General features: G+C 40.6%; 1 long non-coding RNA gene across 1 annotated transcript in view; it reads right to left on the bottom strand.

Annotated features, from left to right (window-relative positions):
• Positions 1 to 14,293, bottom strand: part of LOC101940588 (uncharacterized) — a 73,757-nt gene extending 59,464 nt beyond the window's left edge. Inside the window, exons 1-2 of the long non-coding RNA XR_256848.4 lie at positions 14,141 to 14,293; positions 6,518 to 6,617 (exon numbers count right to left, since the gene is read on the bottom strand). This is a non-coding gene — a long non-coding RNA (uncharacterized LOC101940588). The remainder of the gene's footprint in view (positions 1 to 6,517; positions 6,618 to 14,140) is intronic.
• Positions 14,294 to 22,783: the final 8,490 nt, after the last annotated feature.

Genomic DNA, 22,783 nt, shown 5'->3' with positions numbered 1-22,783 from the left:
TCATACCCGTGCAGCTTGCTAACAAACTAAAGTTTTTATTTTTTGTCAGCACAGAAGAACCAGAACGGGTGTGGAATGGTAAGATGTAGTATATACCACCTCGTGCAATGTCACCAACATTGGTGGCTTTATTCCAATTCCAGAATGTGTATATTTTGCTGATGGTTGGTGATGAAGTAAAGTGCAAGGCATAAACAACTAAGCTTGATTTTCAGAAACTAGGTAGAGCTGCAGTGAAGGCACTTAGAAAAAATTATGTTGACTTGTACATTGAACAAATGTGATATGAAAGCAACTGATCGAAAATAAACACAGAATGCCAGGATGGCATTTATAAAGACACTTCTCTTTCCATAACTGCACTTTGCTCTTTTCATTTCTTTAAAAATCAGCAGCAATTTTACTGTTGATCTAGAAATATATTTTAATCTTACCTATGAAAATATTTTAAACCCATGTAGAATTCAATATATATTCTTATAAAATAAATTATTTGGTATGCTCTCTCTCTCTCCACAAACCCTATTTGTACACACTCAGTTGCACTTGTATAAATACTATATATGTAACTGAATGCAATATTTTCTAGCAATATAGCTAGAAGCATGCCACATGTCCATCCTGTAACAAAGTAATTTGTGTGGTATGTAGCTCTTCAAAAGACTGGAGTACAAAATGAGTCTAGAAGGAAAAGCAACTGCTTGTCGAGTTTCTCTATCTACTCTCAGATTGCACAGATTGTTCCTCCAAATGTATAATTCTTTCACATTTGCTCTGGCGAACCATCCATCTTGTGTGTTATTTGAACACACTTATTATTTGCCACAAGTACTGTTGCTTGAACCCAGTCTACTACGGCAGCTAGGATTTTATTTTCTGATTTCCAGCCTCCAGCACAGAAGATTCATCCCTTAGGAACTTCCATTGACAGCTGAATGTAGTCTTGATACCACAGCATCAATATATCTGAGCCTTTTGTCAATACATTTAAGCCATGGGGAAAAAATAGTGTTGTGCTTCTCAGGGCCATGCACCAAAACAAAGCATGTTAAATAAACAAACACAAAAAATAGCAAAATGGCCAAATACTTAACATGCTGTGTCTCTGTAGAGTTCAAAATGATAATGAGCAGCTTATTCTGAGCCAAGGTCTCCTAGACATTTTTCACAGAGAAAAATGAAATAGAATCACAGAAAAGTAAGACTGGAAGGGACCTTGAGAGGTCATCTACTCCAGTCACCTGCACTGAGGCAAGGCTAAGTATTATCTAGCGTTTCTCAAATGCGGCCACCAGTGGATCATTTTGCAGCCAAAGCATGGGAGGGGATTGGAGGCAGCAAAGCAGTGGCCCCTCCATGCAGCGGCCAGCTGTTGCACCTGACTAGCTGTTAAGAAGGGCAGCAAGATGTATCAGCTTGGTGTTCGCACTGGCACCACCAGCATGGATTAGAGCCCTGCACCACGCAGCCTCCTCAGAGATTCTGGGCAGTACCTCTGAAGACACATGGCACCAGAGTTCACGGTGCCAGAGGCGGCTCTCATCAGTGGAAGCAGCTGCGGCATTCAGTCATGAGGGCAATCCCCTGGGCAGCTCTTCCTCTCCCACCCAGCCAGGGCAAAGGGAGTCTGGGACTCCACAGGTGGCCAGTGAGTTCCTGACCGACCTTCCCCATGCTGGACTCTCGCTGAAGGAGGCAGGGATAGAGAGATGGGTTGGCACTTCCCCCGCCTGGGGCCGCACTCATGGTTTACAGTTTCTGTAGCTACCCCAGCAACTCTATGGCTCCAGACTGCCGCAGGCTTGGCAGCTCCCCGGCAGGGTCAGGGGCTTCCACTCCGTGACATGCTACGAGCACAAAAATAGAAGCAAAGTTTGGGTGCACTGAATGGGGAGCTCTACTTCCTAACACATTCTTACTACCTAAATAAATTGCAATGATTTGGACATGTATATGTGAATATTTGTTTGTTTTTCCCAAAGTTAATTAAGTATTTTAGGAAAAATTGTCAGAGCGGCCACCAGCAAGAGTTGGCAGCCACATTCTGAGGCCACCCAAAATTTGGTTGTGAGACTCCCATGCTAGACCATCCCTGACAGGTGTTTGTCTAATCTGTTCTTAAAAACCTCCAATGATGGAGATTCCACAACCCACCTAGGCAATTTGTTCCAGTGCTTAACTACCCTTACAGTTTTCCCTAATGTCTAACCTAAATCTCCCTTGCAGCAATTTAAGCCCATTACTTCTTGTCTCATAGACTCATAGACTTTAAGGTCAGAAGGGACCTCCCGCATGATGCAAGCCACAAAAGCTGACCCACCCTCTTTCCCTTGACTCAGCTGTTGAAGTCCCCAAATCCTGTGATTTAAAGACTTCAAGTCGCAGAGAATCCTCCAGCTAGCGACTCCCGCCCCATGCTGCGGAGTAAGGCAAAAAACCTCCAGGGCCTCTGCCAATCTACCCTGGAGAAAAATTCCTTCCCGACCCCAAATATGGCGATCAAATATTGTCCTGTCCTCAGTGGTTAAGGAGAACAATTTATCACCCTCCTCTTTAAAAACAACCTTTTACATACTTGAAGACTTATGTATCCCTCAGTTTTCCCTTCTTCAGACTTAAAAAAACCCAATTTTTTCAATCTTTCCTCATAGATGATGTTTTCTAGATCTTTAATAATTTTTGTTGCTCTTCTCTGGATTTACTCCAATTTGTCCACATCCTTCCCCAAGTGTGATACCCAGAACTGGACACAATACTCCAATTGAGTCTTTATTAGTGCTAAGTAGAGTGGAAGAATTACTTCTCATGTCTTGCTTACAACCCTCCTGCTAATGCATCCGAGAATGAGGTTTGCTTTCCCCCCCCCCCCAATAGCATTGCATTTGTAACCCTTCTGCCAGGCCAAGTTGATAGCAGCAAGGGCCGGGTTCAGTACATAGGGGTCCCTTCCCAACAGCGTGACACAGAACCAGCTCGAGCCCCCACCCAGTGACCTGGGAAAATCTTACACAAACCCCTAGGCGCCTCGAAGAGGCAATATTTCCCCTCTCGCAAGCACAGAGCCTCGGTGGAGCAGAAAATGTTTAATAACATGAGGTAAACGACATAGCATTAAATTGGGAAAACACCACAACTAGAGTTCATAGACCAACCCATGAGCGAAGACCCACCCCAGCAAATTGGGCCGTGTCCTCTCCCGTTGGTTCTTGAAACCAGCGACCCAAGAATCACCAAAGTCCCAAAAGTCCACCGATCCCAAAGTCTCTTGGGTCCAGCAACCCAAGAATCACAAAAGTCCCAAAAGTCCGACAACCCCCCAAAGTCTCTGTCCCTGATCAGTGCAGCCCCAGAGTTCAAAGGGGGGGGTGAGCAGGGTGTTAAGGGGCACCTTACGTGATGCGAGGCCAACTGGCTGCTTCTCCGTGGGGTTCCACCGCAGCCTTCACCACGAACTGCTCCACTCCACCCGCAGTCCCACTCCTGCCGTCCCACGAACTGCTCTGGCAGCTGCTCCGCTCACCGACCTGTGCCCCGCGCCGCGCCGCTCCGCTCACCGACCTGTGCCCCGCGCCGCGCCGCTCCGCTCACCGACCTGTGCCCCGCGCCGCGCCGCTCCGCTCACCGACCTGTGCCCCGCGCCGCGCCGCTCCGCTCACCGACCTGTGCCCCGCGCCGCGCCGCTCCGCTCACCGACCTGTGCCCCGCGCCGCGCCGCTCCGCTCACCGACCTGTGAGCCGCGCCGCGCCGCTCCGCTCACCGACCTGTGAGCCGCGCCGCTCCGCTCCGCTCCGCTCCGCTCACCGACCTGTGAGCCGCGCTGCTCCGCTCCGCTCCGCTCCGCTCACCGACCTGTGAGCCGCGCTGCTCCGCTCCGCTCCGCTCACCGACCTGTGAGCCGCGCTGCTCCGCTCCGCTCACCGACCTGTGAGCCGCGCTGCTCCGCTCCGCTCACCGACCTGTGAGCCGCGCTGCTCCGCTCCGCTCACCGACCTGTGAGCCGCGCTGCTCCGCTCCGCTCACCGACCTGTGAGCCGCGCTGCTCCGCTCCGATCCAGCCGTCCCTTGGGCCACTCCCACAAGGCTCTGCTCTGCTCTGCTAGCTGCTCCTCCAGCCGCTCCGCTCACCGACCTGTGAGCCGCTCCGCTCCGCTCCGCTCGCCCCCGCTAAGCTAAGTTAGCTTAGCAATAATAGCTTCAGGCTCCCCCACTAGTTAACACAGCCTCAGTGATCTCAGCTCTTAAATAGCTTTAGCTCTTTTGTGATTTCAGGTCTTAGTGATTTCAGCTAGTAGTAGGGGAGCCCCAGTGCTGGTGCACTATTGGCCCAAAGTGAACTCAGCTCAGCAGTCTGTAACTAGACTCCTAAGGGAATCAAAGTTAGCTCTGACATTCAACAATGGAGAGAGGAGGAGGTGCAATTGGTGTTTCAGGCCCACAAAAGGGACCCACACCACCAGGTACCAATACCTGCCCCCGACCTCTCTCAATTCACTGGGTTTTGTAACCCATGCCCCTTGACAAGCAAATGCTACTTAGGTAATGGTGAATGACTCACTCAGTCCTTCTGTCATACAACAGTTCCACTGGCCTTGATTCACAGAATCAGGGTAACAAAACTTTATTCTTCCTGCCCCAATAACAGAGAAACTGGGGATCCCACACCAGCCAAAGTAACCACTTTGAGTTGCTGTTGTTTCATGCCAGGCGAGTGGGTGTGCCTATGCAAACAAGATCCGCCCCTGGAGTTCTTTTCCACACTCGCCATAATTCACCACCAGATGTCAGGGTAGAGCTCATCCTGACTCTGCTTACACATTGATGACTCATATTTAGTTTAGACACTAACAAATGTATTTGAGCATAAGCTTTCATGGGCTACAGCCCACTTCATCGGATGCATGTAGTGGAAAATACAATACGAAGATATATATACACCCAGAGAACATGAAACAATGGGTGTTACCATACACACTATAAGGAGAGTGATCAGTTAAGGTGAGCTATTATCAGCAGGAGAGAAAAAGAACTGTTTGTAGTGGTATTTCCCCATGCTTATTTTTCCCCTCTACGGTTCCTCACATCTCCTTGTCAATTGCTGGAAATGGGCCATTTTTATTACCACTACAAACAGTTCTTTTTCTCTCCTGCTGATAATAGCTCACCTTAACTGATCACTCTCCTTATAGTGTGTATGGTAACACCCATTGTTTCATGTTCTCTGGGTGTATATATATCTTCCTACTGTATTTTCCACTACATGCATCGATGAAATGGGTTGTAGCCCACGAAAGCTTATGCTCAAATAAATTTGTTAGTCTCTAAGGTGCCACAGGTACTCCTGTTCTTTTTGCGGATACAGACTAACATGGCTGCTACTCTGAAATCTGTCATATTTAGTTTGTGATCCACTATAACTCCCATTTCTCATCTTGTATTTTTGCAATTGATTATTCCTTCCTAAGTGCAGTACTCTGCATTTGTCCTTATTGAATTTCATCCTATTTATTTAGAACATTTCTCCAGTTTGTCAAGATCATTCTGAATTCTAATTCTGTCCTCCAAAGCAACCCCTTCCAGCTTGGTATCGCCTGCAAACTTTATAAGTATACTCCCTATGACATTATCCAAATAATTGATGAAGACATTGAACAGAATCGGGCCGAGGACCATTCTCAGCAGGGCCCCACTCGATATGCCCTTCCAGCTTGACTGTGAACCATTGATAACTACTCTATGTTTTTCCAATCAGTTGTACACCCATCTTATAGTAGGTTCATCTAGGCTATATTTCTCTGGTTTGTTTATGAGACAATCAGAGGAGACAGTATCAAAAAAGACTTACTAAAGTTGAGACATATCATATCTACCGCTTCTCCCCATCCACAAGGCTCGTTACCCCTGCCACAGAAGGATATTAGGTTGGTTTGACATGATTTATTCTTGACAAATCCATGTTGACTGTTACTTATCACCTTATTTTCTTCTAGGTACTTACAAATTAATTGTTTGATTTTTTGCTCCATTATCTTTTCAGGTACTGAAGTTATATATACACACACACACCACAACAACAAAGGAGAAATAGGGTTATAATGATATAGTGATAACGACGCCAGGTAACGTTGCAAATTAAATTTAGAGATGTTGTTAATTCAAGTGTCCTTTGTAACCAGCAATTCCTTAGGGGCCTGATCCTCTTGCAAATTGCTATGCATCGTCCAACTCCCACTACAGTTAATGGGAGTTGATAGTGCTCAGCAGCTTACAGGATAAGGCCCTATATTGTGTCCTCATGGAGCTGCCATATTCAAAGAATTCTTAGAACTGACAAAGTTAAACTAAATCAGGGCATGGCTACTAACTTGATCCTATGAAACTACAGTTCTTATACCGAGTTTTTATAAATGAACTGATGAAGCTACACAATTCATATCTTCTTGATGATCCCACAGTGCTCAAGCATTCATAGAGAATTCCTATGACCAATATAACAAGCCTACACAATTTGCAACACACCTGTTGTCTGATCTCATGAAGCTATAGCTTCTCCACCAACCAGTCCTCTGGAGTATCATGTGCATCTGCTCAAAGAAAGTCCTTCTTTCTTCCCAGGAGGCTACAATTAAGAAGGAGATGTCAAAAGTAGGTGTTAAAAACAACTTTTATCAAAGAAACATGTATTGATAATTCGACTAGTCTTTGAAGAGTTACAACATGGAAAGTTTTGAGTGGTGTAAAGACAAGTGGCATTAGTAGTCCTCGCTCATCTTGTATTTCCTATAGAGAAATCCTCATCTTGAAATCAATATTTGATAAACTGGTAAAAACAAGCACTTCTACTCTTGAAGAGTGCCATACTGAGTAAGCTAGCAAGCTTATGATTAAAGGACACTCTCCTTTTAGATCAATATGTTTAACTTGGATGCATTTTGAAATATTAGATTCCCTGCATAACACAACTTTTGAAACATGCTTTGAGCAAAATACAAGCTGAAGCAAACTTTTTCTGCATGTGAAAGTTGTGAGGTTTGTTGTTATGAAGACTAAAGAAAACAAGCACAAAGTCCTTTTATATCCTTTGTGTTTCTCATCCTATCCCAATTTATTTTCTTAAGTTATCTTCTTCCATAAATTAATTTGGGCCTTGTGCACCATTTCCCCTCCTCCTGAGAAATTTAGGGTTTGTCTCCACAAGCAATTACATTGAGCAAGGCAGGGTGTGAATCTACCTCATGCTAGTCTGCTGCAGGCAAACTGTCCTCGTGCACCCTGCTGACACGTGTTAATAGTTTCTTAATTTGCTTACAGCTAGTCCCATTTCAAAGAGCACAGATGTGTAAACCAAATTGAAATGCTTTCATTCAGGAATGTTAAAATGTTTCATTTTAATTAAAAATTTCTGATTGAAAAGTTTCCAAATCAACAGCTTTTGGATTTCAGCTGGAAGGTTTTGGTTTTCAGTTTTTCAATGAAAAGAAAAATTTTCCATAGAAATTTTCAAAAAAAAAAATTGTAAATGTTTTCTCAAAATTTTCTATGAGAAAAAAATTCTGGACAGCTCTATACTGATGCATCTCCTTTCTCGTAATCTCCCACTTTAACAACTCATTGTTTAAACTGAATGACAACTTACATTTGGGGGTTCTTCTATTTTCAAATTGTAAATTATTTTTGGAAAGTGACAATCAGAGATAAAAAAAAAAATCAGGAAGCCATACTGGGTATGGAAATTTGGTCAGCAAACAGGTTGATCAAGGTTAGGCAATGCCTTAATGGGATGTGTGTCAAGGCGGATGAGGCTGCCCTTGTTCTGAGGGCATGGTTCCATGGTCTAGATGATATTTTGACGTTAGTTTTCGGGTATTTTTCATTTTGGTCTCTCAGCAATAACATGATTCAATGGATACTCTGCGCTCAAGAGGTGCCAGCAAGAATTCTTGAGGAACTATTTAGAGCTAGATTTTTACTTTAGGCACAGCTCTGAATAAAGAGTGATGTAAAAGCTGAAGTACCCCAAAAGCAACCCTAGGAAATGTTGTGATGCAGACACATGCCACTGGTTTGCGATTTCTCCCCTGATTCCTTCTTGCTCCAGAGTGGGAGGGACAGGGGGATGCAGTGATTTGCTGTTGGTCTATATACCACACCAGCTATGCCACCCCAAACATCAACTGGCTCTATCCCCTACTCATCAATGAGTAGGAGATGGAGCCAAGGTGCCAGCCATTTCTTATCCCTCCACACCCACTTGCTTCCTACATGCACAGACCCAAGGCCCATGTAGACTGGTGGGGGGAGGGGAAGAAAAGGGAGGGCTCCTAGGTCCTCTTTATTCCCCTGCACAGGTGCATAGACCAAGTGATAATCTAACTTTCAAGTGTTTTCATAAGGAGAGTGAAATAGAACATGTTGGGTATACAGGATGAAACTAGGCACAACTCCTATCTAAGTGAGTGGGGAGTTGCATCTGCCTATAACAAGACAGTCTGAAATACTATGTAGTTTAATTGTAGACATGTCGGTCCCAGCTCGTCTCTCTCACCCAATAAAGTTCGTCCAATAAAAGCCTGAATTTGGACATTTTGTTTAATGTAATAAATTATAGTTATTTACTGTGATCAAGCATGTGTCTCTGGACAATATGTGGAGAGCTTCCAAAAATCTCAGTTTACCTCCAAACAATATTTATTCCACTTGTGGCATAGTGCTTCTGGAGAGTATAAACAGGCCACAAAGTATACCCCACTCTGTAGCATATGTTGCTCTAACAGAGAAGGGAATATTAGAGGTTATAGGAAGAGCACTTGCATCTGTCTACCCTTAGAGTGTAACTGAAAAATAAATTACCTTTCCAACAGACAAATTCTGAGGTTAATTAGGTGATCACTACACAAAGAATACAAAGTTTCTATTAGGGAATGTGATTTTATTTGTCACAAAAGAAATGTGTCTCTCCACTTTGCCCTAGTCTGATAAAAAAAGAAAGAGTATGGTACAATAGCTCCATTGCCAAGTGTATGATGACTTAATATAACTTGTTCTGAAAGAAAGCAGCCTGTTGTTTACTGCATTTATCGACAATCTGTGAAAGTAGACCAGAAATCAGTCTAATTACCAGGGTGCCAGTTGTGCTTGTTAACACCAGCTTTGTGACCAAATGTTATTCTACAGTTGTCACATCACACGAGGGTTTCATTACTAACATAATAGTGAACAAGATCACATGATGCCCAGCTATTGATTGATCTGCCATACAAAGGAAGGACATAGTTGTCTCAGTTAAAACAAGTCACAGCTTTGGCTGCCTATATTAAATGCAATGGAATGTAGAATAACCATTTCTCTTGTAAGTGAAGTCTCGCTGCCCTGTTCCCCAAATTTCTGTGTCTTAGCCAATTAAGAGCTACAAATTTGCACACCTCATCACTGGAGAAGGAATGAACTCATCACACTTCCACCCTTTTTTAATCTTCAAAGAATAATTATTGATTAGCTCTCTGCAGTTGTATCCAACTGAGGATTAGGCTTTGTTCAACGTTTGCTTTACAAAAGTATAAACTTCTGTCAAATCAAATACATTTTAATAGATCCTAGTCACAATTAGGCAATAATGCAAGGCTAACAAAAACACTCCTCATTCTCTCATTGCCCTGAGAGTATCATATCTCAGGTCACAAAAATATTTCACTAATGAGCACCACAAACAAAAATGGACTAAGTCTGAACGACCCTCAGACCCTGATGATATTGCTGGTTGTTCATTGGCTTTACATAAACACTACCAACAGTTTTCAGGCCTGTGAATAATATTCAAAATGAGCAGCCTCAGGTTTTTTTCAATGGATATTATAGTATAAAAGTGGATTTGTTTATCACTGGGAGCATACAGAAAAACAAGCACGCCTCATCATCTTATCAGATGATGAATGATTTATCAGGCAGAACGTGAATCTGCTCCTAACTGAGTCTATTTTCCTGTTTATGCTTGTTGAACAGATACAATTTAATGAAGAATATAAAGTACTTAAAAATCTGTCTACCATTCATAGTTTAATTAAACTGACATGTACTTCAAAAACAGAGACACAGAAAACATTAATTTGGGTTATAAAGGGCATGGCATTATTAAAGTGTAATTAAAACAACATTCACTTACAATTAATAGCTAAGTCAATTTAATTATTTAACATTTGATTGTCAGTTCTGGCTAGACTCCCTACCCTAGGGTAGGTATATTCTTTGGTCCTGTTGTAAAGTACAGTACACTACTCCCCCTGTACTATAGATTCCTCTTAGTTTGGACAAGACCTGAGCAACAACCACAAAAATGTCAATACATTCTAACAGAACCGTTACCAGACAAGACACAGAACATTGGAACATGTGAAATTCTGCAGTGTTGGAAAATACAGGGTTCATGCTACCTAAGTGTCAGGTTAAAGCCATAAAAACACAAAGTAGTCACCCAAAAGACCAAATTTTATCTGGCTCCTACCCAGAAACATAAATCCTTCCTCAGCAGTCATGTGATGGAAATTCCAGTGAAATTCAACTTGGATTTGTTCAAACAAACACACAAGGAAACTTAATTTCAGATTCATAATCAAACCCTAAACCAGAAGAGCTTGTTTTTGCATACTTCTAATCAGAATTGAAGCCCCAATCGCACAACCTGTTCCATGCAGCCAAAACCTTGTGCCTATGAGGAATACCACTGATTTTGATGGGGCTTTCTGCAGTCACAAGGGTCCACTCATACAAAGCAGCTTGCAGGATCCGGGTTTTATTCATCACATTTTTCAGACTGTGGATTTTTTCAAAATTATTCAATTGCTTCTTGCTAATTTCACGTGCTCTCTGGCTCACTAAATGAATTGTGTTGTTAGTTTTGATTGGTTCCATAAATCACATGGTATGTTTTTTGTTTCCTCATTGAATAATTGAGGAAAAAATTATAAACAAAGATCATACAATGAAACCATATATCTCATCATATAAGAAACGCCTCCCCGGCTACACAGCATTTACAAGCAACATTCATATATTATTTGCCTACACAGCATTTACAAGCAACATTCATATATTATTTGCCTAGATAACAACACTACAGAGGGTGTTGTAAATTTGACTGTCCATTGTGAAATTTAAGGTGTTGAAGCTTGGGGGCCGTCTGTCTGAGAGACCCACCTTCTTCCCTATGCAGAGCTCAAGCTGGAGCTCCTCTGATTAAAAAGAGGGGCAGTTGCTGACAGTGTAAACTTTACACTTGCTTTAAAAAAAAAAAAAGCCAGAATCTGTAGACCATTAGGGCAGACAGAAAAGCCCATACTTGTCTTAGGTTAGGATAAAGGCTCATGTTTGTTCAGAGGATGGGGTACAATTTGGAGTTCTGTTTACACTTGAATTTGATGTTTTCTGCTTTTTTGGGGGTGATGAGAGTCTTCCAGTTTTCTTCTTGGTTGTCTGATTGTGGATTTAATGAATGCCAAAAGAGTCAGAATCTTGAACAGGTGAGGGGGTTTCCTGGGGCAGGGGAGGTGGGGAGGGGTGTGTAATGTACATATAAAAAAGAAATAGAAAACAATGAATAAGATATGATGCATACCTATATTTCACCTCTGCACTGAGAAATTTCAAGAAAGAAGGGAGTGGCAAATGGTGGGACTTAGTAGAGTTTGCTGGTGGAAAAATCCAGTGCTGCTGCTAATATTTGCTTTGTTTTCCAAAATAATTATTTTATTTTCAACATAGAAGCTATATCATAGTAAGACCGACCACAGAGTAAATGCACATGTGTGGATATTGCTTCAGACTTTGGATATGGATGCATCACCCCAAGAAAAGTGGTATATTTACAAATGGCAGAATCTATAGCATGCAAATAAAATGATTATTTTGATAAATGAATCTCATTTGGAGGTATGTTGGAGAATTTAGCAAAAGAGTTTGTTATGAAATATTACATTGAGTGACAGGGTCCAAGTTGTAAAATTCATATCAGAACTTTCTTGAAGATCAGAATGAGGATGGGTCAGGATCCAGGGTTCTGGATATGTAATCTCTACAGATATTCAAAAACCCTAAAGCTAATTCTTTAAAAAAAATACAACCCTAAGCGTTGGAGCCTGTCAAGGCAGGACTAAGGTGGACCATCAGAGTAGCTGGAGTGGTAGGTGAAGTGTAGGAGATACATTTTAAAGTAAAATCAAGGGATACCATGGTCTATATACCATGCAAGAAGTTGGAACTAGTAAAACCAGTTTTTAGCCCAAATTTAGCTTGTTTGCTTGCATGCAAATCCCAGGCGAATTGCTAGCCACCTCCCTAATCAGATATTTTCATATCTAGAACCAGGCAATTACTGAGCATTACTTTCTATATGGTTTATTTTCAGTATGAAAATTAAGACATTTTATGAAACTCTGTATATCGTCCTCTTATTTAAAGACAGTTGAACAGATGATGTTTTCCAGTTTTAAAATATGTTTCAGACATCATCCCCTTCAAATATCAACATATTCTTCACAAAGTTACATAGAAAGCCTAGAAGTCTACAAACCATCAGTAATGTAATTACAACCAGCATTTATGAAAGCATATCGATCTCTATTTCTGTTTTTAGAAGTGCAAAAATCACATTAGAAAACTATGGGTAGCTAATTAAAGCTTTGTCACCCACAGGACCTAGGTGAATTGCATTTGTTGCATTCTCTGATATAGAAGAAATCTTATGAGAAAACTTTCAGAAAGTATGTGATCGCACAATTTGCTTTGCTATTGAAATCAAGGCATTGGATGGGGATTATATTACTATTATGTTTTTATCCTTAAACTAAGCTTGAAATGTCACAGGAGCTGAAATTAAAGCAGAAGCAGAGCAGGATATTGTTTGGTATTTACATATTAAACGCAGTCAAAAGGCAGTGGTACTATTGATTTTTCTGATACAAACAGATTTAGAGTACTGATAAAAGCCACTTGCTCGTTGAGCTTCAAAAATCTAGATGATTTCTTCTCTGCATAATCCAACAAGGTTAGTCAAGCAACTTATTTACTTTAATACTATGGATATACAAGGTATATATTTAAAGGGACACTATCAGGTTTTAATGCATTTAAAAAAAAATCAAATTTCTTCACCTTTACTAAAAATACTTTAAAATTGAAATTTTAAAAATTGAATTTAGTTTTTACTGTTCAAGATATTTGTTGCATTTCCCTCATCTGATTAAAAGAGACTGATCCGTAAATATAAAAAACTGTACCTAGAAATTGTTTGGGCCTAGTGTATGCTCGGATGCAAATATTTTTTGTCCTTACAGTTTCAATGTCCCAACACACAAGGATGCTAATTAGGGATGGGGAAATCCTCTCTTTTTGAAAGAAAATTCCCCTAGATTTTACCAAATCTATGGAAAATGACTCCAGACACCATCATACAAGGTTCTGTATTGAGACCTTGCCTGTCAATATTATGGGGTGCATTCTAAAGCTGTGTTTTGATGCCTTAAGAAATTCTTATTCTCTAGGTTTAGGGGATGACTTGGTAGTGAAAATATCATGACAGCAGCTGCAATGTCTCATAGCAATGTCAATAAAATTTCACAAGGGCAGTTAATTCCTGCAATATTTCAAATTACTGTGAGTGGAGACAAACAGGGGGAAAATGAAGAAACAACAGGGAGAATGAAGACAGAGAGATACAGTAAAGAAAAGAGAAAGAAGTAAGACTGAGGAAGAAAAACACTTGGGGAAAGATTATGAAATGAAGTGGGAAAACTGGAAAAAGAGTTGGGAAAACAGAGGAGGGAAGAGAAGGATGGAAAAGAAGGAAGAAAATATTTGACAGGAAAAAGTGGAGATGGTTGCAACACACAAAAGAGGGAGCTTAAAATAGGGTTGAGAGAAGACAAGGTGGGGACAAAGGGTAGAAACATAGATGTTAGCAATATGGAGCAAAAATATCAGTTAAGAGAAGCGAGAGAATTAGACGGAAGGAAAGGTAAATTAAATGCAGAAATCCATAATAAAGGGGGACAAAACCTCAATCGAGCTGCACAGAGTATACAAAAAATTAACTCTGGAGAGGTCTGTGGAAAGCCAGGGGAACACAAGGAAAGGAGTGCACACATTCTTTACCTTATGAAGCAGGGATACAGACGAGCAGAGCCTCTATTTATAGCAAACCCAATAAATAAAGCAAACATCCAGTCTAAAGGACCTGGAAGGAGAAGAGGGACATTACAGAGCTATTACTTTCCTCTCACAAGCAAAATAATCTGTTCCCTTTGTATCCTGCCTTTCACATCATGCCGGGTAAAAAAGCAAAACAGAATTTACAATTATGGATTATCAGTATCCACAGTCCATCTGCTTGGTTTAACCACAACAGAATGTGTGCATGTGCATTCAGAGAGATGGGTATCATTAGACCAATGAAGTTAACCAATGTATAAAAGCCAGATCAGACCAGTAATAAAGTTTGTGCTTCATTATGGATGTTGAAATCCTGGTTGAAAAAAAATCTATTCAGAAATATTAAGCTTCACAAATTTTACAGTCAAACCATCTCAACTGAACATTGAGGAATCAGCTATTTAGAAGACTACAGCTTCCAAGATTGAAACCTGTACAGACATTTACTATATAAATTTACAGAATTAGAAAAACTGGACATGTTAAAATACATCAGTATATTCATGGCTGTAAAATTATTGGATTCATGTCTCATCAAATTTACATTGTGGAAACTGAATATAGTATGATTAGGCATTATTTTAACAACTACATTACAATACAATTTAAAATAAAATGGCCCTTCATATCACACTAATATCAGTGTTTTAAATAACAAAGGGGATTTTTTTAAATAAAGGAAAGGATTAGCATTTAGTTTCAATCAGGATAAGCAACACTATACCAGTTGGTGTCTCGGAGATTCAGGATTTTATTAATATTCCAGAGATGCATTTGTGTTGCCTCTGGGTACACTGAAAAGCCACTTAAACTGCACTTAAAGCAGCACTACAGGATCAAATTGATGTGCATCAACCATTTACAATAAAACTTGATTATTATAAAGGCATACATATTTGCATAATTACATGTTTGATTTTTTGATAATGCAGCATACACTACAAAATGTTGCTTCATGTAGAAAGACATCATCAAAAAGCACCATCTGCTGTAGTGTTTAATGCATTGCAGTGTTTGAAAAATTCTGAAGGTAGATTTCTGAAGATCAAAAAGGAAAACAAGAGTTTTCTTTGAACAGGAGGTATAGCGCTGGAGGCTGGAACATGGTGGAGATTGGGCTTTTTGTTTAGTTTGTTTTAAAACAACATTTTCAGAAAAAGAGGACAAAAAAGCAGCATATCTCATTACAGTTCTGAAAAATTTAGGCTTCAGCAATGGAGTGCATTTGTGTGAAAACATCAAACATGTATTAGACATACTAAATGTAATAAAGTGGTTGTGTCTGGAAGTAAAGCAGTGCAGGTTAATTGCTTCGGAGGTTGATTACCTTTGCTGAAGAAACACTGAGCATCACAGTGACTTAAAATATATCACATAGAAATAGAGATGGAGATGAAGAAAAATATTTACATTTGTTCAAAACAAAGGAAAAACAACCTCCTTCTGCCCACTGGTCTATATATTAATAATAGCATAACTGTTAAATAGTACATAAATTACAAAAGCCTGACCCTAAAATCATGCAAGTAAAAGCACCTTACAAAAATGTGAATAATCTATGAGTGAGGAGCATGAAGAAGTTTCAATGGTACACTGTAGCTCCATGGGATCCCAATGTCCTAAACACTGTGCCTTAGGAACTTCAGACGGGACTACATTAATGAAAACTAGGTATCTTTTAGTTTGCACTAGAAGCATCCACTCAGGGGAGTTACAGCACAACACTTTGGCACGCTGCAATTCACACACCTCTAGTCTGAACTATGGGATTCTATAGACAAGCCCGAAGCGTATTAAGCCTTAGGACACTCTTGGTACGCAGGCAGAGTGTTCACATGGGGAGTTAGTGCAGAATAGCTTGGGCGCTTTAAATTCACATCCTAGCTCACAGTGCATTAACTTCCTAGGGTAAACAAGCCCCCCACCCACCTCTCCAAACGTACACAATTCTCAAACATGTCAGTACCAAAATACAGAGGTACCCATTTATCCGTGGTTAGATATTTTATTACCCACCCACCCTCTAAATGGATTTAGCCTAGACTACAGTATATGTTCTAAATGATTGAGAGGTCTTTCCTGATTTCCTGGCTCTTCAGGAAGCCATTTTGAGATTATGGGAAAGACAAATGTCTCATTTATTTATAATGTAAAAATCAAGGCGACCCCTAAACAATAAGAAAACTTTAAAAATATATGTTAGTACACTGCCCAACTAAAGCTATAACTCTGGTTGGTTGGGGAAAGGGTGCTGGAGAAAATGAGCAAAGCAATAAACAAACGAAAAAAACCTTAAAATAATTAGTTTTCTTCTTGTGCCTGAATCTTCTGGTGTTGATGAGTTTTCCTCTCACAGGCTGCACTAAACATTGCTAGAATCAGCACTGCAATGATTGCTAAGCACTGTCTCCTTCCCTACCCTCTCTGCACTAGCTAGACAGGATTTTTCCTTTCATACATCATTTTCAACTTGCTGCAGTGATTCCACAACAACAGGAGGCTCTAGAAAGTTAATGAATAGCAAATTATTTTTTTTGTATTGAAGTTTCTGTTCTAATGTGTAAGACTAGATAGACTGAGTGGTTGAGCACATAGGGCATTGCCACTGATTTCATTTTCATTGCATGGCACTGACAGGCCATGACAGCAAAGTCATTCATCTCAAGTTAACAAATCAAAAGAAAGAGGGGAAAGTGTTTTTTGTTTGAACATTCAGAGCTACAATATTTAGGGCAAGGCACTCGGGGCATTGCCTGCCCCTGATTGTTATTGCACAGCAGTGACAGCAAAATTATTTAAGTTCCTAATTAAGAAGAGAACTGAAGCAAAATATGTTTGGTCTGAATATACTATAATATCTAGGGACCATTCACTATATCATAATAAGCTGCCTTAGATTCTGCGTCTCCACACCAAATCTATTGTACCAGTCAGTACTAGCTGGTATTTTGCAAGTGTCTTTTTTTTTTTTAGTTTTGTTTTATTATTTGGATGAAATCTCATCTTGCTGGTTAATGGTCATGGGCTAGTAGTTTATAAAGAAAATTAACTGGAAAGAGTGAAAAAATTAAAAAAGGAAAAAAACAGTAACATTCCTTCCTAGGGTCCCTGCTAACTCAGTGTCTGTATTCTATTCCATTTCCACCCATATCACTAATTCTAATGCTACACTAGATTTCTGGACATCCAGAGAACACTTTCTGTTGAACAGCTTATTGTCAATATTGTCCAGCCACTTGGAAAAAAACTGGTTACACAGATCATAGTATATTTGTTATACTAACCTGCACCTGTTTATTTTAATGACGAGGGTGGACAATTCAGCCTTCCTTCTCCCCTGAACAAATGGCTAAAGAACTAAGAGCAATAGCTGTTTGATTGTGAAGCAGTTAAGGCCTAAAAAACTATTTATTGTGAACATAATTTCTCTCTTAATTAGTGTTTGTTTAGAAAGGCCATCTTTGCATGGTTCCTACCTCTCCTTTAAGTAATACTTTGGTGTGTAGGCAGTAGCACTGATAATGCAGCTCCCCTATATTACTTCTAGCCAATTCAGTTCCAAGCCATGAACCGTGACTTCTGCTTTTCTGCTAACTCTGTTCATTTTAATGTTACTTTTTCCTTCCCTACCATTCCATTCAGTTTGTTTCATCCACCTATGGCATTTCCTCTGTTGTACAGAGTGTGAGCTCCCTGGGGCAGGGAATGTCTGTTATGTCTGTCTAGTGTCTAGCCCTCAAGAACACTGATCCTTCGTCTTATTCCTAGACACTACAGTAAAACAAATAATTAAGAAAAAATTTTAATAGTCAATTACTATTGATGGGGATTACAGTGGATGAGAAGCTGGATATGAGACAATAGTGTGCCCTTGTTGCCAAGAAGACTAATGGCATATTGGGCTGCATTAGTAGGAGCATTGCCAGCAGATCGAGGGAAGTGATTATTCCCCTCTATTCGGCACTAGTGAGGCCACAGCTGGAGTATTGCATCCACTTTTGGGCCCCCCACTACAGAAAAGATGTGAACAAATTTGAGAGTCTAGCGGAGGTCAACGAAAATGATTAGGGGGCTGGGGCAGGAGATGCTGACAGAACTGGGCTTATTTAGTCTGCAGAAGAGAAGAGTGAGGGGGGATTTGATAGCAGCCTTCAACTAACTGAAGGGGGGTTCCAAAGAGGAAGGAGCTAGGCTGTTCTCAGTGGTAGCAGAGGACAGAACAAGGAGCACTTGTCTCAAATTGCAGTGAGGGAGGCCTAAATTGGCTATTAGGAAAAACTATTTCACTAGGAGGGTGGTGAAGCACTGGAATGGGTTACCTAGGAAGGTGGTGGAATCTCCATCCTTAGAGGTTTTTAAGGCCTGGCTTAACAAAGTCCTGGCTGGGATGATTTAGTTGGGGTTGGTCCTGCTTTGAGCAGGGGGTTGGACTAGATGACCTCCTAAGGTCTCTTCCAACTCTAATCTTCTATAAATTGCCCTGGATTTACAACCATATGCACCAATTGTGTAAAAACAGGGGTTATTGCAGAAGTCAGAGCAGCAGGGGTCACCGTCTGGCACATTATAGAGAACGTTTTTCAGGATGCAACTTCACCTCCCTTTTTTTTTGAAAGAATAGTGGATGATGCTGATCACTCCTACTCCCCATCTCATTAAATAAAAACCTGGGGCCCTGCTTTTCAAAGGCATGGAGGTGTTACTGTGCTCATTGTTGTAATGCCTAACTGATTTAGGAATCTAAATCTCATTTTCAAAAGAGATTTAGGCATTTAAAAGCCTAAATTCCACTGAAAATTAGTGGAATTTAGGCTCTTAAGTGTCTAAATCCCCTTGAAAAAATGAGGTTTAGGGACCTAAATCAGTTAGGCATTGCAACACTGAGCACACCACCACCTAATTACCTTTAGAAATCTAGGCCTGGGTTTTAAGTAGCTAGCTGTCTAACTCAAGAACAAACAAGATATTTATCAGGCAAGTAGAACATCTCTGTAAAAGGAAATTAATAATTTGGGACTTTTCAATTCAGAAACAGATGGGGATGGTTAGGAATATATACTGAGCTGGAACTATTGTTTTTGACTAACCCCATGTTTCCCCCCCATTACCTCAACCCCACAAAGCACTTAAATCCTACTGCCCCCAATGGGATTACCTCACATACTTAAAGATTAGGACTTGTTTAAATGCTTCATTGGATTAGGGTCTATGTTAGTTTGTATCAATATACCATGAAGACAGCAACAGAAACAAACATACTACGGTTTTGATTCATGGGTGCACTTCCAGTGTTTGAGAGACAACAGATTCCATGTGATGCAACAGTGAAGTCTCTATCACAGAAAAAAATATACTGTGTACAAGATCATTTTATTGTGAGCAAGTGGTTCCCTGAGAATTACTTTCTGTATATAAAGACTAAATGAACCTAAATTCACTCTGGAACAGATGTGGTGTTCAATGGCAAAATCTGTCAAATCCTGAATGTAATGAGATGATGTTATGAGGGAGAGAGTGCAAACATTTTCCAACTGCATTGCCAACTCCTACCCTCTGGATGGTCACATGCCTAGTTAAGAACAGAGTATGTGGACATGCACATCATCTTCTGCTTGTGTTTTGGGGATAGCCTCTCCATGCAGCCAACTGTATTCTATAAACAATGCTCTGCTAATGGGCTCCTTCAACAAAGAACATCTTCAGCATTAGTCACTTATTAACGCTAAGCCATAACCATCCTCCTGCCACAATAGTGCACCATGATGTGATAATGGTGCCATATTCAAACCCACAACACTCATTTCATTAAGTGAACTTTAAATATGGTTGTTGAAATAAAATTTCAAAAATAATTTCCCTTTATAATTTTCATCAATTTTACATATAGTAGAGAACCATTCTTTATTGACAAGCTTTTTTGAGTATGTTGATATTATAGAGGGTTGGTTTATTACTATATTGGGTTTATTTTAATATGACAATGACCCTCTGTCTTTCATATCACATATAATTACCTTTTTATTGTATATTTTCTAGATGACAGTGGCTATCCACGAGATACAGCTGAGGATCTAATTGGATTTTGCCCTTATAGCAGCAGACGTTCACTTATTCAGAATTCATTGATCATTCCGGCCTTTTGGGATTCTGAAATCTCATTCTCTTTTCCAATTGTCAAAGCACAGACTCAATAGTGCATTTCTTGTCTTTGCAGCACCTCATTCAGTACAATACAGCAGTCAACCATGGGGCTATAGTCAATGATGGGGGGTTCTTATGAAGGAAGACAAAGCTAACTCTTACTGGCGTCAAACACTGAGAAGAGGTGGCTCTTTCTGAAAGGTGGGTTTACTGATAGCGAGGGGCAGCTTAGTGACAGTCATACTATATATTTTATACACTAGGAGGAAAGAACAGGGAAAAAGAATGCAGAAGAGAAAAAGCCAAAAAGAAAGGCAGAAGACGGGAACTAAACAGCAGGGAAGGGTTGAGCAGAGAGATTCATGGGAGTAGAATCAAAGACATTTTACTATCAAAAGAAAGCCTACATGGCAGGAAGAGGCATATCTTTGAAGCAGTTTTAAGGATGTTCTAGTCACTAAGCACACAAGAAGGGAAAAGGAGGTTAATGAAATATTAAGAACTGTTCATGTTCAGTGTGGTTACTTGATCTAGCATTTTTAAGAGAGGAAGAGATACAAAAGACAAACACCAGGAAAGACTATGACATTTAGAGGGGTGGAGTTAAAAAGGGGATAGGAAGGCTACTTTGTCAACAGCAAAGACAGTCTTGTCTACTCTGGTATACAGATTGTTCTTAACAGCTGGGAAGTTTGCATCTGTATAGGAACTGGGAAGTGGCAGAGGCCAAAACCAAACCAAAAATAAACAGACAAAAAACCCTGTGACGTTGCACTACATATGTTTATGAGTGTAAATATAATGTAACTGAAATATGCTTTATGCAAAAGGTCTCTTGTAAGGTATCATTACAAAGCTTATAATCTACTGAGTGTGGGCATCCTATTTGTATGAATGTATCATTCTTTTATCTAAAGCTAGAAATATGAAGTATTACTCTGAAGTCCTATTGTAACTATGCAAAGTGTGGGTCATTAATGGTTGCTTGGAATCTAGATGGCTCCCATTAACTAGGACAACTGGATGTAAATGGCTCTGTTTACTTGTAAGCCTTCCTGGTGCCAGCCAGTGAGTAATGAAGTCTCACAGGACATGTGAACTGGAATCCATCTTAAACCTGGTGCTTATCCATTTAGAAGGAAGGATAGGAACCCCGAGAGAGCCAAAGAATTCCCGCCTTGTGCCAAACGTATAAAAGGGGGTGGAACCAAACAAAGGGGGTTGCCAGTCATGAGATATCCCCCAGTTACCACCTGAGCTGGAACTAACAGGAACTGTACTGGGGAAAGAATTGGGCCCAGACTAGGAAGGAGTCTAGTCTGTAAAAGAAGCTTATTGGAACATCGCTGAGGGTGGGATTTGCCTGTATTCAGTTTCTTAAATGCTTTAGGCTTAGACTTGCCTGTTTTGTTTTATTTTGCTTGGTAACTTACTTTGTTCTGTCTATTACTTGAAACCACTTAAATGCTACTTTTTATACTGAATAAAACCACTTTTGTTAGTAAACCCAGAGTAAGTGATTAATACCTGGGGGAGCAAACAACAGTATATCTCTGTGTGTGTGTGTGTGTGTGTGTGTGCGCACGCGCGATAAAGGGCGGACAATTTATGAGTTTACCTTGTATAAGCTTTATACAGAGTAAAGTGGATTTATTTGGGGTTTGGATCCCATTGGGAACTGGGTGCTGGAGGTAGGTGATTTGCTCAGTAGTTTTTGGTTAAAGCCTGCAGCTTTGGAGGCATGGACCAGACCTGGGTCTGTGTTGCAGCAGACTAGCATGTCTGCTGCAACACAGGTTATGGAGGCCCAAGGTGGCAGCGGAAAATGGGCTCAGAGCTAATTCCAGCACATCAGGTGACAGGCCCAAGGAGGTCTCTGTGACCGAACCCATCACAAACCCCACAAAGATGGCATTCCCTTTAAGAAGGCTTCTAAATTGACACTGCAGTCAGAGGTTCTACTTCTTATTGTTCTAGAAGGTAGGCAGGCTTTCTTCCTTTCCCTTAGGTGACAGGACAGGGAAGGAGACATGTTACACAGTTCCTTAGGACTTTACCTCAGAGCCTTGAGTCAGAACTACCGAACTTATAGTCAGAAAAAGGACTAAGCCCAGCTCAGGCTAGTGTCCTGGAATCTGACCGGGCCAGCTCCGCAGAGCAGCTAATAGTGCTTCTGGTCCCTTTTTTTTTTCCCCCCCTCTACCCCAGCTTCCTTTTCTTGTATTTTTTTTTTAAACTACAGTATACAGTGTGCGCGCACACACACCACGCACACACTATACAATTTATGTAGCACCACAGCCCCGAACAGAGAACTCCTTGATTGTGCCCAAGCTGTTTTGGCCATAAACTCCAGTGTCCCTTAATGGGTTACCAGACTAACTGATGTTCTTGTTTAGAACTAAAATTCTAAACTGAAATTAATTCAAGCTAAATAAAACCGCA

Source organism: Chrysemys picta, chromosome 8, assembly GCF_011386835.1.
Source record: "Chrysemys picta bellii isolate R12L10 chromosome 8, ASM1138683v2, whole genome shotgun sequence".
Lineage (NCBI taxonomy): Eukaryota > Metazoa > Chordata > Testudines > Emydidae > Chrysemys > Chrysemys picta.
This window is presented reverse-complemented; position numbering and strand designations above follow the sequence as displayed.